This window comes from Pinus tabuliformis, chromosome J, assembly GCF_031772625.1.
Source record: "Pinus tabuliformis cultivar Carrire ecotype Pingquan chromosome J, CPIR1, whole genome shotgun sequence".
In the NCBI taxonomy this organism is placed as follows: Eukaryota; Viridiplantae; Streptophyta; class Pinopsida; order Pinales; family Pinaceae; genus Pinus; species Pinus tabuliformis.
Window position 1 is genome coordinate 1,171,217,574 of NC_142295.1, and position 20,024 is coordinate 1,171,237,597.

Genomic DNA, 20,024 nt, shown 5'->3' on the forward strand with positions numbered 1-20,024 from the left:
TTGATATGAAATCATCTCACATGGCTCGTTACCCTTCTCTTCTTGCTAGTTTTTAACTATACCATCCATGCAACCTTAAATTTTTCATTTTTTAATTTACACTTTTCTACAACCTATTAAATAACGTAAGTTAAACTAGCCACTAGATCATTCAAGATAAGAAAAAATTGGTTTGGAATGGTACCTTCAATCTTGGTCATTTTTTATTGGTGCTCCACTTGTCTATCTTCAAGTGTTGCAATTATATCATTCATAGTTGTGGCCTCGTGGACAACCTGAATATTTTGATAGATATGGGATTATGCGGGAAATATCTCAACATATGGGGCTCACCACAGCCCCAACACTTTAACGATTCTTTTTCTTTCACCCAACTCATATTTTTATTGTTTAGATCCATGGATTTGGACCAAGTTTGAGATTGTGATGATTGATTTAAATTCCCTTTACTGAATTTCTTTTTCTTATGGTCCCTTCCAAAATTTTTAAGATAAGTAGGTTTTGGTCTTTTTGACTCCATTGCAGATTTTTTTTGTCCTTACATTGCCAGGGCTTTGAGCCTTCACTCCTATTCTTAAATTGTTGATAACACACTTTTCTTTCTTTACTTCCTCATCCATGGTTTTAGGATTGTCGAACTCAATCATTTCTTTGTAAGGAGCTCGTAGGAAGTTCAAAAACCATTGCACTTTGGCTTTATCTTCCTTAACATAGGGGACATACCATAGCAGGTTGGTAAATTTAGCCATAAAATCATTTATAGTTAACTGCCCCAGTATTAATTCATGAAACTCCTTTGCTCTATCATCATAATATCCTTCATTCAGATACTGGGACTTAACCTGCTTTTGGATTTCCTCCCAACACATTGTCTTCTCCTCCAAGTTATGTATAATTTCGACCTCTTCCCACCAGAGAGCAACTTTTCCTTGTAACTGTTAAAAGACCAGTCTCGCCTTCATATTTCTCTCATACTCATAAACCCAAAAATACTTAATCATGTTGAGGAGCCAAGCCTCTGCATCCTCCTCCTTAACCCCATTAAAAGAAGGGCATTTTAGGTTTCTAAATTTCCTTCACAACTTTATCTTCTTTTTTCTTTTCTATGTTTTTGGATAAGTTCTATTTGAACCACCTCCACTTTCAGACTTCTATGATTTCATCTCCACAGCGTTTTATTTTCACTACTTTTGGCTATATAGTTCCATGGCTATACTTTTTGATCAACTCTCTTATCATCATTTCCTCTTCCTCACCAGCCTTCAACAAGAATTCATTGTTGTTCTTAAGGTGCACCAACTCTAGTTGCAAATTCCTGATAATATCCATAAACTGAGATGTTAGTGGTGTACCTCCATTCCCCAACTCTACATATAATTCCTCTCCTTTTGCCATAGGCCAGTCACCTGCATAATAGATAAGGAACCTTCCTAGGCACACACACACATACACACACACACACATATTTGTGATTCATATGACATGTGGTGTGACTTTGAAATTACACATTACTCCTCCATGGCACATGGAATATATGTTAGACCTTAATAAATATTGTCTGTGTTGTTATATATATATATATATATATATATATATATAGATATATATATCACATTACATTTTTGGTTGACCTGCGAGGATTTTGGATAATGACCCTACTTGCCTCTTATGTTGGTGCACTCAATAGCATTTTCACTTAGCCCATGTGGAATATAACGATTGGTTCTCATTAATATGAATTCTTGTGCTTTAGGTAGAGGTTTCCATCTCTTGACGATCCATGTGATTCCCTTGTGCCCACTGCTACTAAGGTCGAATGGATGATGGGGATGTGTTCTCTTCGATCTAGCAGTGATGATTATGTTTCTAGACTTAACCTAGGATTTTGTTTTGAGTTACTCCCATTCACATTAGATCCTTGTCTCACTTTGAAGGTGGTGTCATGCCTGTAGGGCACCATCGAGAGATGAATCATACAATTTTTATAGGCTAGTCACCTCCATAATAGAAAAGGAACCTTCCTAGGCACAAATATATATATAGATATATATCTATGTGTGTGTGTGTGTGTATGTGTATATATATATATGTATACATATATGTATATGTATATTTATATGTATATGTATATGTGTATATATATATATATATATATATATATATATATATATATATATATATATATATATATCTGCATGTGTGTACATGTATATATATTTGTGATTCATATGACACGTGGTGTGACTTTCAAATTACATATTACCCCTCTATGACACATGGACTATATGTTAGACTTTAATAAATATTGTCTACATTGTTAGATATATATATCATATTAAATTTTCGGTTGACCTATGAAGTTTCTGGATATCGACCCTACCTGCCTCTTATCCTGGTGCACCCAGTAGCATTTGTACTTAGTCCATGTGGAATCTAAGGATTGATTCTCATTTATATGAATTATTGTGCTTCAACTAGAGGTTTCCACATCTCCACGGTCCATGTGATTTGCTTGTGCTCACTGCTACTAAGGTCGAATGGATGATGGGGATGTGTTCTCATCGATATAATAGTGATTATTATGTTTCTAGACTTAACCTATGATTTGATTTCGAGTTACTCCCATTTAGATTACATACTTTTGTCGCTTTGAAGGTGGTGTCGCGCCTCTAGGTCATTGTTGAGAGTTTTTATGGTAACCGGGAAGTTGTAAGGTTGTTCCATGTTTGTGGTTAGCATATCTTTCCTCCGGTTCCATATCATCCACTAACCCTATTGCATGGTAAGGGTTTAAAATTAATTTTCTCTTCCCTTGTTCCTCGTTTTTTCCTTGGTAGTGTTCAGTGTGCATAGGTGCCATATACCTTAGTTTATATTTTCTTTTGTGTTAGGGTTATTTTTTGTTCGACGCGTTAGGCCAAGGTAGGCTGTAGTTAATTTCTTTGGGTGCCTCCAAGACTATGTTTATTTATAGGTGAGGAGTTTTTAGTCTATCCTTATGAATTTTCTTGTTTTGAATATGGTTTCCATTACTACATTTTCCTTGAGTATTGGTGGTTTCATCCCTATAGGCTTCGTCAAATTTTGGCATTGTCATTGTTATCACCCCAAGAAACTCTCCTAGGTTGTATATCAGCGATGCTCGGGAACATTACAAACTCAACAAAAATTTTGGAAAATGGTGGATGAATGAAAGAAATGTTGCATATTCAATCCAGATAACCACTTCTACTATGCTTAACCCCAGACATGGGTGAACACCCCCAGACTACAAGGCTTTAGACCACCAATTACTCATAGTTTTAAAGAAAATGTGATGATGGAGAATACTGATCACACCAGCAGATGCACAGGACCCTGTGATGGCCAGCTGCAACCAGTTAAAAGGTCTGTAGATCTATTTCCTAATGCACAGACAGGATGACAGCTCTCTGGCATTAAAACAACAGAAACCTGCATACACATTCAATAATACTAACTGGGTTCTAACACAGAGGTGGGATGATAGGCCCTCTAATGCTAAACATCAAGAGAAAATGAAAAATGCATAACAGGCACAGCCTGGAACAAAGAAGAAGTGGAAAGTGAGCAATCGACAACAAAAGAAGCTTGCATTAGCTGAAAATGAAGACCAGAAGCCGCAGGTATCACAGTAGTCACAGTCTCTAGAAGTTGAACTTTATATTAAAATAACATTCATCCACCACTACCTCTTGTTTCTTGGTATATATGGAGTTTGTTTACAAAATTACTCTATTTCCCTATGCGTGGAGGGGTCATAATGGACCACCAACCACATTTACAATCAGATATGGGTCTCTGCTGCAAACTGTATATTTTAATGAACAAAATTGGCCTTTTTAGATATTCTAATGTCCTTCACTAAGCAGGAGGAATGCTGACTGATAGAATGTTAGGGTCCCACCCTAACCCCCTTATTTATGTAGTAGGATCAAGTCATAGTTATAGTTAAGTAAAGAGTCAATAAAGCGCATATTAATAATTGTAAGTGGTTAACCCGCAATTAATGACAGGACCATAGTTAGTTGCAAATGGGCCATGGTATTAGATAGATGGTATTAATAAGAACCATGGTATTGCATGTATGATTCATATATAAAGGATAGAGACTCCCTACGAGGAGCATGGTGTCTTATTTTGTAATTGAGCTCTGTTCTACTGGAGGTTGCCCCCTAGAAGAGGCAAGTGAACATTGATTTCTGAATAATAAAATACTTGCTCTTGTTTCTAACTATTCTATGTTCTGGGTATATTTCTTCGCATACTTGGTATTCTGGTAATCGTCTTGCAGGTTGAGAGCATAATAAGTGGTATCAGAGCACTTTCAAGGGTAGGTGGAATCTCCAATTCTTAGCAGTTTTTTTTTTGGCTAGAGACGTGTTCCAGCATCCTTAAACCACGGGATCTGTCATTGAGCACATAAACCTGCGAATTTGGGGAGGCATGCATGCAGGAAATACAAGAGGTGGTCATGTTTATTGGACTCTCTTGTAACCCCTGTGGGTACCCCTTCGAGTAGTAGTGCATTAGATAGAACCGCGCACGGATTGTCTTCCAAGTACCCTCTGGGTATATCAGAAGCCCCCTAGCTCCTTTGAAACCTCGCCATAGATAAACCGTCGGCCGTCTTACTGCTACAGTACATCGAGAACAGCACTCGGAGAGATTACTCGCTCGTACGATAGGGTATTCGGGTTGTATGGATAAGGGTATGGTTGATCCTCCTTACTTAGAGTCCTGAAACATTGGGCCGAGTACTACTGTCAGATCCTTATGTATATTGCAATCTGTAGCACCTGACACTCCTTGAGACCATAGTTCCCTTTTATATCTTGGGATCATGCATAATCTCTGCCAGATTAGATCTCGCAAGGGGGTTTGCAGTAGCAGCAGACATTAGTCCCGCAATTCCGAGTTAGCAGACCAACCTTTCCGATCTATTAGATACATCAGATCCACAGTAGCAATATGTCTGCTGATCAGAGCTATCCGATCAGCCATTCAAATCTCTCATATCCACCAGATCTTAGTAGTTGTGTGGGGTTCCTATATCGGGGCGTGATTTTCGCAGGACTTTTGGCAGCATTGAAATTTTGAGGATTCGGCTACTACAGTATTCCTAAGCAAGGAGTAAAACTAGCCCATAAGAATCAAGACGACGAGCTGAGCAAGGTGGTACCATTCAATTCTTAGTGAAAAAAATCTGGGCGGTCCCAAATTTCAAGTACATCAGATCGGTGCATGGTAGCAACTAGAGCTCAAGCTATGGCCAATGAGAAGATCGACAAACTTGAAAAATCCTTGCAAGCCATCCAAGCTCAGCTTGAAAAACTAACTGACGCACTCTCTAAGGGCAAGGAGGAAGCCCGTGAGGAGGCGTATATTGGCAATGGACACAGTGAGGGTGAGTCTAGCCACTCTCTTCACCTCTGGGGCACCCACCAACAATCCCGTCCACAACATCCCAAGCTGGATATGCATAAATTTGATGGTTCTTACCCGGCCACATGGGTAGCACAAATGGAACAGTATTTCAATCTAAATAACATCTTGGATAATGAGACTCAGCTTATGGTGGGGAGGATGTACTTCGACAATGAAAGATGGCAATGGTGGGAACGGCATCAACGTTGCAATGGAAGTTTTTTGACTTGGGCCACCTTCAAAAAAGCTCTTATAGAGAGCTTTGACTAGGAATCTGCTTTTTTGGGTTGTCTCACTAAGCTCCGACAGACTAGCATAGTGGATGAATATGTTACAGTCTTTGAAGCCTTAGCTTTCCGCACTAGGGATCTGCCAGATGCGTTCTACATGAAATGTTTTATCAGTGGTCTTAAAGAGGCCATACAAGCCCACGTCCGACTACACCACCCTCCCACATGGTCGGAGGCTTACAAGGTAGCTCGTAATGTGGAACGTGCGTTAGCATCCCAATCCATTCGCCCAAATTTCACCGCCAAGGGTCAGCCCCCACAGGCTCACATCACGACTCAAACACTTAAGGTTCAAAAGGTGTCACCTGCAGAAATGGACGAAAGAAGAAAGCAGGGATTATGTTACTACTGTGATGAAAAATACTCCTCAGGTCATAAATGCAAGGAGCCCAAATTTTTTCAAATTGATGCCACTGATTACAGCTCATCGGAGGAAGCCCCACCACTTGAGGAACCGGAGGTAGAAGAGGACAACTAGAAGGACAATGTCCCTGATGAACCAGTTATTTCATTGCATGCTTTGGTAGGGATTTCTTCACCTCAAACTCTCAAAATCAAAGGTTTTATTAAACATCGCCCAGTAGTAGTCTTGATTAATAGTGGAAGTACACATAATTTCATCCATCAAAAAGTCACGGAAGCATAGCATTGTTTTGTACGAGCAGTTTCTAACTTCCAAGTCCAAATTGCGGATGGGGGAACAATGAAATGTGAAGGCTGGTGTGAAAATGTCAAACTTCAAATGGGGGATTATCAGTTGAAGATCCACATGTTTGCCATACACATGGGAGGGTGCGACATTGTTCTCGGTGCTGAATGGCTTCACACTCTTGGGCCAATCACAATGGATTTCCAGCAATTATATATGAGCTTTAAGCAGAACAACTCCACACATACCCTCCGTGGACTCCAGGCGGGAGCTCCCTCTATCATCAGCTCACATAGGATGGAAAAATTGCTAAAAAAGGGCCATCATGGAGTTATAGCTCAATTTAATGCCATCCGGGTCGTTGAACCCAATTCTCTGCCGATTCATCCTGAGATGCAACAGATTTTAAATAACCATCAGCCGGTCTTTGACAAGCCTCATGAGCTTCCACCCTCGAGAGGGGAACATGATCATACCATCACCTTGGTTCCAGGGGCCCAACCACTGAATGTGCGCCCATACAGATATTCGTTCACCTAAAAGAATGAAATAGAAAAAATAATGAAGGAACTTTTGAAGCAGGTGTCATTCGTCCCAGCATTGGTCCTTATTCATCACCGGTGGTCATGGTGCTCAAGAAAGATGGGGAATGGCGGATGTGTCCAGACTTCAGGGCCCTCAATAAGTTGAAAATCAAAGATAAATTTCCCATCCCAGTTGTTGATTATTTGCTGGATGAACTCAATGGGGCTCAATTCTTCACTAAGCTGGATCTTCACTCAGGCTACCACCAAAATCGCATGAAGGAAGTCGACATTCCAAAGACTGCTTTCAGAACTCATGAAGGCCATTATGAGTTCCTGGTCATGCCATTCGGTCTTTGTAATTCCCCATCTATTTTTCAGAGCCTTACGAACCACCTTCTCAAACCATATCTCAGGAAATTTGTCCTTATCTTCTTCGACGACAACCTCATCTATAGTTTCACTTGGGCCGCACATCTTCAGCATGTAGATCTGCTCTTGAAACTGCTCCGCAAGAAATAATTATTTGCTAAGATGTCCAAATGTTCTTTTGGCATGGAAGAAGTTGAGTATTTGGGCCACATTGTGGGGCGTGAAGGTGTCAAGGTGGACCCCAAAAAAATCCAGGCAATGCAGGATTGGCCTCAACCTAACACCTTGCAGAGCCTGAGAGGATTTTTGGGTCTCACAGGCTATTATCGTAAATTTGTCTGCAATTATGGTTGCATTGCAAAGCCCCTCACTCAAATCCTCAAGAAAAATTCATTCTTCTGGAACGATGACGCACAACAGGCATTTACAGCTCTCAAAAATGCCATGTGTTCCACTCCAGTCTTAGCACTACCTGATTTCACCAAATCTTTTGTCATCGAATGTGATTCTTTGGGTACGGGTATTAGGGCGGTCTTAATGTAGGAAGGTTGACCCTTGGCCCTCATAAGCCAACAACTAAGTGGGAAGAATATGGGACAATCTACCTATGAGAAGGAAATGATGGCCATCTTACATGCAGTAGATACCCTTCTCGCAATTTCCCTTCCCATTCCAGAATGGATTGAAGAGGCTTGTAGGGAATGGTTTTCACATCCCTAGCTCTCCCAACTCATTACTCAATTGCAGGCGGATCCAAATTCCACCAAGGGCTACTCGTGGCAGGATGAGATTCTTCGCTACAAGGACAAAGTCGTAATATCACCAACATCGACCCTCAAAAGCCGCATTTTGGCAGAATTGCACTCATCCCCCATTGCAGGATATTCAAGCTTTCAGTATTCCTAAGCAAGGAGTAAAACTAGCCCATAAGAATCAGGACGACGAGCTGAGCAAGGTGGTACCATTCAATTCTTAGTGAAAAAAATCCGAGCGGTCCCAAATTTCAAGTACATCAGTTCGGTGCATGGTAGCAACTAGAGCTCAAGCTATGGCCAATGAGAAGATTGAAAAACTTGAAAAATCCTTGCAAGCCATCCAAGCTTAGCTTGACAAACTAACTGATGCACTCTCTAAGGGCAAGGAGGAAGCCTACGAGGAGGCATACATTGGCAATGGACACAGTGAGGGTGAGTCTATCCACTCTCTTCACCTCTGGGGCACCCACCAACAATCTCATCCATGACATCCCAAGCTGGATATGTATAAATTTGATGGTTCTCACCCGGCCGCATGGGTAGCGCAAATAGAACAGTATTTCAATCTAAATAACATCTTAGATAATGAGACTCAGGTTATGGTGGGGAGCATGTACTTGGACAATGAAAGATGGCAATGGTGGGAATGGAATCAATGTCGCAATGGAAGTTTTTTGACTTGGGCCACCTTCAAAAAAGCTCTTATAGAGCACTTTGACTAGGAATCTTCTTTTTTGGGTCATCTCACTAAGCTCCAACAGACTAGCATAGTGGATGAATATGTTACAGTCTTTGAAGCCTTAGCTTTCCACACTAGGGATCTCCCAGATGTGTTGTACATGAAATGTTTTATCAGTGGTCTTATAGAGGCCATACAAGCCCACATCCGACTACACCACCCTCCCACATGGTCGGAGGCTTGCAAGGTAGCTCGTAACATGGAACGTGCATTAGCAGCCCTATCCATTTGCCCAAATTTCACCGCCAAGGGTCGGCCCCCACAGGCTCACATCACGAATTAAACACTTAAGGTTCAAAAGGTGTCACCTGCAGAAATGGACGAAAGAAGAAAGCAAGGATTATATTACTACTGTGATGAAAAATACTCCCCAGGTCATAAATGCAAGGAGCCCAATTTTTTTCAAATTGATGCCACTGATTACAACTCATTAGAGGAAGCCCCACCACTTGAGGAACCGAAGGAGGTAGAAGAGGACAACTAGAGGGACAATGTCCTTGACGAACCAGTTATTTCACTGCATGCTTTGGCAGGGATTTCTTCACCTCAAACTCTCAAAATCAAAGGTTTTATTAAACATCGACCAGTAGTAGTCTTGATTGATAGTGCAAGTACACATAATTTCATCCATCAAAAAGTCGCGGAAGTAGTGCATTGTTTTGTATGAGCAGTTTCTAACTTCCAAGTCCAAATTGCGGATGGGGGAACAATGAAATGCGAAGGCCGCTGTGAAAATGTCAAACTTCAAATGGGGGATTATCAATTGAAGACCCACATGTTTGCCATACACATGGGAGGGTGCGACATTGTCCTCGATGCTGAATGGCTTCACACTCTTGGGCCAATCACAATGGATTTCTAGGAGTTATATATGAGCTTTAAGCATAACAACTCCACACATACCCTCCGTGGACTCCAGGCGGGAGCTCCCTCTATCATCAGCTCACACAGGATGGGAAAATTGCTAAAAAAGGGCCATCATGGAGTTGTAGCTCAATTTAATGCCATCTAGGTCGTCGAACCCAATTCTCTGCCGATTCATCCTAAGATGCAACAGATTTTAAATAACCATCTGCCAGTCTTTGACAAGCCCCATGAGCTTCCACCCTCCAGAGGGGAACATGATCATACCATCACCTTGGTTCCAGGGGACCAACCACCGAATGTGCACCCATACAGATATCCGTTCACCCAAAATAATGAAATAGAAAAAATAATGAAGGAACTTTTGAAGCAGGTGTCATTCGTCCCAGCATTGGTCCTTATTCATCACTGGTGGTCATGGTGCTCAAGAAAGATGGGGAATGGCGGATGTGTCCAGACTTCAGGGCCCTCAATAATTTGACAGTCAAAGATAAATTTCCCATCCTTGTTGTTGATGATTTGCTGGATGAACTCAATGGGCCTCAATTCTTCACTAAGCTGGATCTTCGCTCAGGCTACCACCAAATTTGCATGAAGGAAGTCGACATTCCGAAGACTACTTTTAGAACTCATGAAGGCCATTATGAGTTCCTAGTCATGCCATTCGGTATTTGTAATGCCCCATCTATTTTTCAGAGCCTAACGAACCACCTTCTCAAACCATATCTTAGGAAATTTGTCCTTGTCTTCTTCGACGACATCGTCATCTATAGTTGCACTTGGGCCGCACATCTTCAGCATGTAGATCTGCTCTTGCAACTACTCCATAAGCATAAATTATTTGTTAAGATGTGAAAATGTTCTTTTGGCATGGAAGAAGTTGAGTATTTGAGCCACATTGTGGGGCATGAAGGTGTCAAGGTGGACCCCAAAAAGATCCAGGCAATGCAGGATTGGCCTCAACCTAAGACCTTGAAGAGCCTGAGAGGATTTTTGGGTCTCACAGGCTATTATTGCAAATTTGTCTGCAATTATGGTCGCATTGCAAAGCCCCTCACTCAAATCCTCAAGAAAAATTCATTCTTCTGGAATGATGATGCACAACAGGCATTTACAGCTCTCAAAAATGCCATGTGTTCCACTCCAGTCTTAGCACTACTTGATTTCACCAAATCTTTTGTCATTGAATGTGATGCTTCGGGTACGGGTATTAGGGCGGTCTTAATGCAGGAAGGTTGACCCTTGGCCTTCACAAGCCAACAATTAAGTGGGAAGAATCTGGGACAATCTACCTATGAGAAGGAAATGATGGCCATCTTACATGCAGTAGATACCCTGCTCGCAATTTCCCTTCCCATTCCAGAATGGATTGAAGAGGCTTGTAGGGAATGGTTTTCACATCCCTAGCTCTCCCAACTCATTACTCAATTGCAGGAGGATCCAAATTCCACCAAGGGCTACTCGTGACATGATGATATTCTTCGCTACAAGGACAGAGTCGTAATATCACCAACATCCACCCTCAAAAGCCGCATTTTTGCAGAGTTGCACTCATCCCCCATTGTAGGACATTCAAGCTTTCAGAAAACATATGCTCACACTAGAAGATCATTTTTTTGGACAGGCATGAAAATGGACATCCTTACTTTTGTAGCGGAATGCGATGTCTGTCAATGCCACAAAGGGGAGACAGTCAAAGGACTAGGCACATTACAACCGTTTCCCATCCTGACATCTATATGGATGGAGGTTTCTATGGATTTCATTACAAGTCTTCCAAAGTTAGGAAACAAGTCAGTCATCATGGTGGTTGTGGACCGACTTTCTAAGTATGCTCATTTCTATGCCCTACCCCACTCGTTTACATCGAATTTGGTCGCTCAATCTTTCATGGATCAGATCTTCAAATTGCATGGCATGCCCACTTCTATTCTGTCTGATTGTGACCCAATCTTCACCAGTAATTTTTGGCAGGAACTCTTCAGGCTACAAGGCACCCAACTAAAACTCAGTACTTCCTATCATCCACAAACGTATGGTCAAACTGAAGCCATCAACAAATGTCTGGAAACCTACCTTGGGTGTTTCACTTCAGAAAAGAAACATCTATGGGTACAGTGTTTGCCTCTAGTTGAATGGTGGTATAACACCAACTATCATGCCACCACCAAAGTGACTCCCTATGAAGCAGTTTATGGTCAACTCCCTCCTTCCCCTACTTCTTATATCAAGGGGCGCTCAAAGGTACAAGCAGTGGATCAACTCCTACAAAACTGCACAACCATGCCCGCCCATCTTAGAGAGAATCTTCATCAAGCTCAAAACTGCATGAAGCAACAGGTAGATCAGCATCACTCAGAGCACCAATTTCAAGAAGGGCATCAGGTATTTTTGAGGCTGCAACCATATAAGAAAACTTCACTCAAAGACAAGGGTTTTCATAAACTATCTCCAAAATTCTATGGACTATATCAAGTACTTCAACACATTGGAGAAGTGGCCTACAAGCTAGCTTTGCCACCCACTGCAAAAATCCATCTAGTTTTCCATGTCTCATGCCTCAAGAAAGTGATTGGGAACAATTGCAGGATTCAAACCAGTCTACCTAAATTGGATGAAGAAGGGTCAATCTAGCTCCAACTTCAACAAGTCCTAGACACACGAGAATGGCACCTGCGTGGCCGCATGATCAGGGAAGTCCTCGTTTGGTGGAAAGACACCTCTCCGGAAGATGCAACCTGGGAACCAGCCACTATTCTTCAGCAGTTTCCGCAGCTTCAACTTTGAGGACAAGGCTATTCTTAAGGGGGAGGGCATGTTAGGGTCCCACCCTAACCCCCTTATTTATGTAGTAGGATCGAGTCATAGTTATAGTTAAGTAAAGAGTCAATAAAGCCCATATTAATAATTGTAAGTGGTTAACCCACAATTAATGACAGGACCACAATTAGTTGCAAATGGGGCATGGTATTAGATATATGGTATTAATAAGAACCATGGTATTGATCCATGGTATTGCATGTATGAGTCATATATAAAGGATAGAGACTCCCTGCAAGGAGCATGGTGTCTTATTTTGTAATGGAGCTCTGCTCTATTGGAGGTTGCCCCCTCGAAGAGGCAAGTGAACATTGCTTTTTGAATAATAAAATACTTGCTCTTGTTTCTCACTATTCTATGTTCTGGGTATATTTCTTCGCATACTTGGTATTCCAATAATCATCTTGCAAGTTAAGAGCATAACATAGAAGCTCCATAACTAATAACTGTGTTTATTTGCTTGAGCTTTGCATGTTCCTCTTCGGCCATGCTTTCCTTTAAATGCAGTTGTTGAAGCTTTATTACGCAGGGTACTGTATTTTGGCCTACTTCTTCCCTCGGGTGCACGAGACAGACCATGAAGAGAGACAAAATGGCAGAAAAATGATTGCGACGGGGACAAGGCTTGGCCGTTGGATCACGTGGATCAATGGCGAGGATCTGTCGAAGGGGAAAATTAGGCAGAAGTGGGTCAAATAGGTGAGGGCCGTCGGATCAGCTAAATGAACGAAGAAGATCAATTGATGGAGGATATCAGAAGATGGGGAGTAGGGAGATTGAGGGCCATTGGATCTCAGGCGGGGAGATCCAATGGTCGACAGGAACTGAAGACGGGAGGAATTTAACAAGCGGGAGTATAGGCAAGAAGGACAGTAAGTGGTTTTCCTGCTCTACTCGCGGGAAATAGTGGTAAACGTACAGTGGGGGCACGATCAAATACATTTGTGACACGTGGCAGATGTGATGGGTGCGAAACCACCGCGATTGTGCATTAACATGTGGGAAGGTCATGCGAATGGGGCTTGTGACTACCATCTGATCATGCGACAGATGATCAGATGACGAGGAAAGTGTGTGGGGTTTAATCATGCGGTAAACATAGCAGAGACCGTCAGATCGTGAACGATCGATGGTGGAGATCGAGGCGGAGGGTTAATTACACACGTTCCCCACTGTTATGACTGAGAAATGGTTAATTCGAGGATTGAATGAAGGCACGGGGTTACATGGGCGCAGAGTCAAAAAGTAGCAAAATCTTAACACTCGGGGTTAGAGGGAACACAGGGTTTCGAAGGGTTTTGTAGGAAAATGGGGGAAAGCGGGGAATGAAGATTTTCATAGAAGAAACAGAGACAACGGAGGTTAAGTGGGTGTGAGGAAACCATAGGAGAAGAAAGGTGAATGACCGTTGTGAGCACCTTTCTTGGTACAAACGAACCACCAGACCAGAATTTGACATTAAAACACTGAAGTTTATAGTAGAGCTAACACTAGCTGTTCCTGGGGATGAGATCCTCCCTATGGGGTCTCGAGAATCGCAGACCAATGCCTTCATACAATATCAGCATAAAAACATTTCCTACTATCTATTGGGCATGGAGTCAAACTAGGTCTACACTAAAACCTGTAAAAGAATATGCTTACAATCATTAAGGCTAGGGGAGCTTAAACAACATAAAAACTCAAAAACTGGTCGACTGATGAGCCATCAAAATTGTTTCTCCTTCTCTTGACCGGTTCATCATAGATTAGCAAAACTGGATTAACTTGATCCTCTACCGCAAAGAGTTTAGGACTTTTAAACTTAATAGGTAAATATGGATCAAATTTCATCTCCCTTCTGTGTGCTCTCCTCCTTGGATGTTCATAGGAGCCTTTGTACACCTGCTGAATAACCATGTTTGCTGTGTACTTGTCTATGTCAGCTATGGCTTGCACGATTAATATGAATGGTGTACTGATGTGTTCATGTGTGGTGGGCACAGAGACCTCATCTACTCCAATATCTTGCTTTGAACAATCTTCATCCAAGGAGGATTCCCAAAACTGTGCATCCTCTACCTCAGTCATCTGATAAGCTGCCTTTTCAATTTGTGTGGAGGCCACCTGAGCAGGTTTCAGAATATCAAGACTGAGATGATCAATTTCAGCCTTGATCATTGAATTTTGTTCTGCCTCAGTGTTCAAGAGGAAACTTTGAGGGATTTTCACTTGAGAAGACAGAGGGACATAAGATGATGGGGAGCATTCTTCTCCTTCTTTGATCACTGGCCAGGGGACAAAAGAAGGTAGGTGAATTTGTAGATTTGCATAATCATGGGAAGATGGGATGGATTCAAGCTTGAATTCTTCGAGGGTGAAGGGATCTGCTGCTACTTGATTCTGTTAATGAGCTTGTTGTTCTGCAGCTACAACAAACTCCTGAGCAGTGCCTATGGATATTCTGACAAAGGGTCTTCACCCTTTGATCTTCGTTTGCATCACTGTTTCTCTGCAAAATTTGCAATTGCTCATTGGCTCCTCTATATGGATTTGGAGTTGAAAAAGAAATGGAACAATGAGCTCTTGCTTCCTCAAAATATTGCTCAGCCTTTAGTTTGGAAACTTCAGAGGCCAAAAACTCAATCATCCTAGCTAATTTATCGATCTCAGGCTCTGAGGATGATGAGGACACTCCTCCTTGTCTTCTCCTTTCATCATCACCTTCAAGTCTCTCTGCAGCCAGGATGTTCGATTCTACTTCAAAAGTTGCATCTTGCATATTATCTAGAGAAGTACATCTTCTTTCTCTTAACAGCAAGCAGAACTGAGAATCGAAGGCATTAGCATAACTGATCATGGCAGAAGTAGGGGTAGGTCTTACTTCAGCTGGCATTCTGCTGTACATATGATTGAATCTGATGTTGAAATCAGACAGTAGTTCACCGTCTTCTCTCTGCAAGTTCCCAAATTCAATATGATAAAAAAGTAACTCTTTATTATTCCACCAGTTCTTTAGGAACACATCATCTAGGGCCTCAATGTCTACAGTAGACCTAGGGGGTAATTCTCTAAACCATTTTCTAACTTCTCCATCTAGACTTTGGACAAAAGCCCTCATCCACACATCCTCTTCATTGATATCCAGGTTATCAGCATAGCTATAAAAGGCCGCTAAATGCTCTTCAGTTGTTACTCCTTCTACACTCGTAAACTTGGGCATATATTCTTGATAATCACCTGCAGGAATGGCATTCAAATGGACAGGCAAGACCAAGGGTCCATACCTAGCAGCAATAATTATTTCTATCTTTGTGAGGGCTTGCTGGCCTACCCTGACTGAGGTAAGTGAAAGGATACTGGTAGATTGAGTGGAATGGATCAATGAAAAGAATGACAGAAACATAGGAATATGATGGACACCATGGATGCTTCTTTCTTTGAACTAGAATCCGAAAGGGAAATGAATGACTAAGGAGCTAAATTAATCTATGAAGGTGACATTCACTAACAGACATACATGGAAATTTTAAGGCTTACCTGATCCTAGTGCTCCTTACTATGATATTTTCCTCTGCTGAACGATCTTCTCAGGATCAGGCACTAGTTCAGCTGGTGATTTCTGAAGATACCTCTAGACATACCTCACAAACTGAGCCATAACTGCAATGTGGAGTCACCAAAGCTTGGTCTTCCTCCAGTGGAGTCACCAGATAGATGATTACAACCAAATCATGTGCCCAGACCTTGTCTATAATCAAAATCTGGAACTGTGTCATTCTCCCGGGGAAGCTGAGCTTCAATTCTCCTCTCCCTAGCAACGATGCTAATTAATGTTATCACCCAAAGAAACTATCCTAGATTGTATATCAGAGATGCTCGGGAACATTACAAACTCAAAAAAAATGTTGGAAAATGGTGGATGAATGAAAGAAATGATGCATATTCAAGCCAGATAACCACTTCTACTATGCTTAATCCCAGACATGGGTGAACACCCCCAGACTACAAGGCTTTAGACCACCAATTACTCATAGTTTTAAAGAAAATGTGATAATGGAGAATACTGATCACACCAGCAGATGCACAGGACCCTGTGATGGCCAGTTGCAACCAATTAAAAGGTCTGTAAATCTATTTCCTAATGCACAGATAGGATGACAGATCTCTAGCATTAAAACAACAGAAACCTGCATACACATTCAATAATACTAACTATATTCTAACACAGATGTGGGATGACAACCCCTCTAATGCTAAACATCAAGAGCAAATGAAAAATGCATAACAGGCACAGCCTGGAACAAAGAAGAAATGGAAAGTGAGCAATTGACAACAAAAGAAGCTTGCATTAGCTGAAAATGAAGACCAGAAGCTATAGTTTGTTGACCATGGATCCTCCAAGCAAAGATAACCAAGAGCTAGTAAGCCTTCCTAAGGGACTTTGTCTTGTACACATGGGTGGGTGTTTGTCAAAACTTTGATTTCTCCTTCACCCAACCTTTGATAATGTCTCTTGTTTTGACATAACTATGGGTGGCGTAGATAAGTGATTCCATTTTCTCTACTAGCTCGGGAAAGTGATACATGTGATGATAATATTCTAACCTAAAGGTGGAAATATTCTATCCATTGGAACTTCTCAATGTCATTGTCTTCTCATCAATGTGTGAGTTAATCTAGGTGATGACATCTACACACGGAAAGGATAGAGACTTGCATGCAACCTTATATATCCGTGACTATCGGATGCTAAGATACACCTGTCAATCCTCTAAGTCCACATCAAAGTCATTTGCTAAAGCATCTTTAACCTATTGCCATGTCAGTGATGATCCATCTTTTATAAACAATTGAGTATCTGCATACACTGGAAAATCTATTGACGTTTTCTCCACTGCTTCCCTAGTACCTCTTTCAGTGGTTTCTTTTGAAGGATCTCTTAGGTGCCATCTTAATACTAACTTCTAGAAAGGTTATTAACAACTTTTTAACTTGTGGGACATAAAAGACACTCATGGAAAGAAAATATCACTCTTAAGAAGATCTACTTACAAGGCAAGTTCAAGTAGAAAATTAGGCATTTGATGGGGAGGATTTTGAAATTTTCATTGGTAAGATGGATTGACTTCTAGTGGGAACTGCACACTACGCAGTCCCAACAGCCAAGGTCAAATCTTGTGGCTTGAAACTTTATAATGCATTGTTTGGCTTGAGTAGAGGTTTAGGAGAGAATGCACATTGCATAGTCTTAGTGGCCAAGATGATAGGATGGATCTTAGAATTGCGAAGCGCGCAGTTCCAAATAGGTTAGATTGCACACTACATAATTTCAAAGGCCAAGATTGTGGCTTAAGCCTTAGGATTGAAAGGTTCCAATTGGGAAAAGTGAAAACCAGGCAAGGGAAGTGCAGATATGCCCAAGGGAAGAGTGGAAAATGAGTAGTTCTAAGAAATAGTGTGAAGATGAGTGAAAATATTACTAAGTGAAAGTAAATACCTGTGAATCAAGTGCACCAATTAGTCAACTAGAAGGAAAATGAAGTATGCGATGACAGTCACCGCAACAAAGACCATGGGTGAAAAAACAAGAAAACAAATGGGACACTTGGGAAATGAAATATAAAACTTAAAACAACACTTCCACAAGTTAAAACAAGTTAAAATTCTAGCAAACATGAAGATAAATAAGTGAAACAACACTCACACAAGACAAATCACAAAAAGTGACAGAAAAAGTGGCAAAAGACAGCAAAAGAAAAAATCACCTAGAAAAGCGACGACGATCCCATCGAAGCTTCCTTAATCTCTTCGAGAATTATAGAGATCAAAGATTGACTGTGAAAATGAGATCTACAAGTTTCCATTAGATATATTTGGGAGAATTAGTGTTTATGACGTGCATGCGTAAAATAAAGGAAAAAGCAACACTTGGCAGACGTTTCTAAATAACGCAAGTGCCACGTTCGAGATACTAAAAATAGATCCCTATTTTTAGGGATTTTTTTTACTTTTTGGTTTCTTCTTCTTCTGAGGGAAACTTTCCATGTACGATACTAGGAAAGACTATGTAGTTCTGGGGAACTAGGAAACTTTGGAGCTTAGTGCACTGCGTAGTTTCTGAGCTTAGTTAGGGTTTATGCTATTTTTAGGTTCAATGTTGGGCCGCCTTCCATTACTGCATAGTTCCTGAGCTCCAGGTTGACTTCCAGTCAAGGCTGTCCAATTCCTATCATCAAGGATGCTTTCCCTCAAGGATTATGTAGCTTTAGGAGGCAATCCTAGAACTGTTGTGAGAACAAGTTGGAGATCATCTTGTGAGTTACAAATATTAGCTAAGTGAGTGAACAAAAGAAAAAAAATGTATAGATAAGTCTCAGTCAAAGAATGTATACTTAGACCAATGCAATATGAGCTCCTATGGATAAGAAGGAAGGCTCCAATATTGAAGCATATACAAACATCTGTAGGTTGGTTGTAGCTGCTACAATATTGGTGACACACTAGTAGAACTCCAACTCTCTATATGGATCTTGTCTCATGCAAAACATGTCTAACTCTTCTCGAAGTATTGTTCAGTTCATTGATTATCACAACTTCTTGACTTAGCTTGAGTTAAACGTATAGTCCCTACAATTCTCTTTATCGATATAACACATACCAAGCCAAGTTAGATTGAGTTGTTTCAATTGGGGATGAGGAGTATATAAATGCATAATTAAAAGAGATTTTGAGTCTTGGTTTTCATCTCTGGTGTTGCGTTGTTACCAGCAAGCCTCGAAAGTACCACGGCGAAGTCACTGCAGGAACACAACAATTTCTCCACTGCCAGCAAGCCTAGACAATACGTCAGCGGTGTTGCTTCCTTCACCTCTCTATGCAGGAAGCCTTTCTCTTCTTTCACCCTTTATTTCACTTTTCATTTTTTCAAAGAATTATGCATAAGCACTTATTTATTTCATGGGGCAAAAGAGGGATACCGACTTATTGAAAGCATAAGAGGTTGTCCCTTTAGAGAAGTATGTTTATATAGCTCTTTGACATACTTGTTAAGATTTTCCTCCCCTCCTTACTTTGCTCGTCTTAGTTGACAAGGATTAACCAAAAGTAGAGGACAAATTAGAGTAGGCAGTACTAATTAAAAGCGTAAGAATCGTGATTCCACCATGAATATCTTTTGAGAAGAACATATTTTCCATCAGAGTATCATTGAAAAATAAATGCAATATTTACATAAATAAAGGGAATAGATAGATAACCAAGTGTCGATAACAGTACAACTTTCTCTTGGATTTCACTGAGCTTGTCTAAGAAGCCAAACATGGTCCCAGGCAGAAGCTAAGTTATAACTGAAAAGAAAACAAATTTAAGGAAAGAAGCACAGTGAAATAAAAACAAAGTAAAGCAAAGGAAATGAAACAAACAAAGAAAAGCGAAACTACTCCTACTCCTAACCTAAATATAACATAGTCTAAACTTACGTAAAGTGATACTTCAAATGTAGCCATTGGTGCCTTGGTTAGCCTATGTAGGCTAGGGGATGTATGTCAAGAAATATATAAAATAATACCAACAAACAAGAAAGAT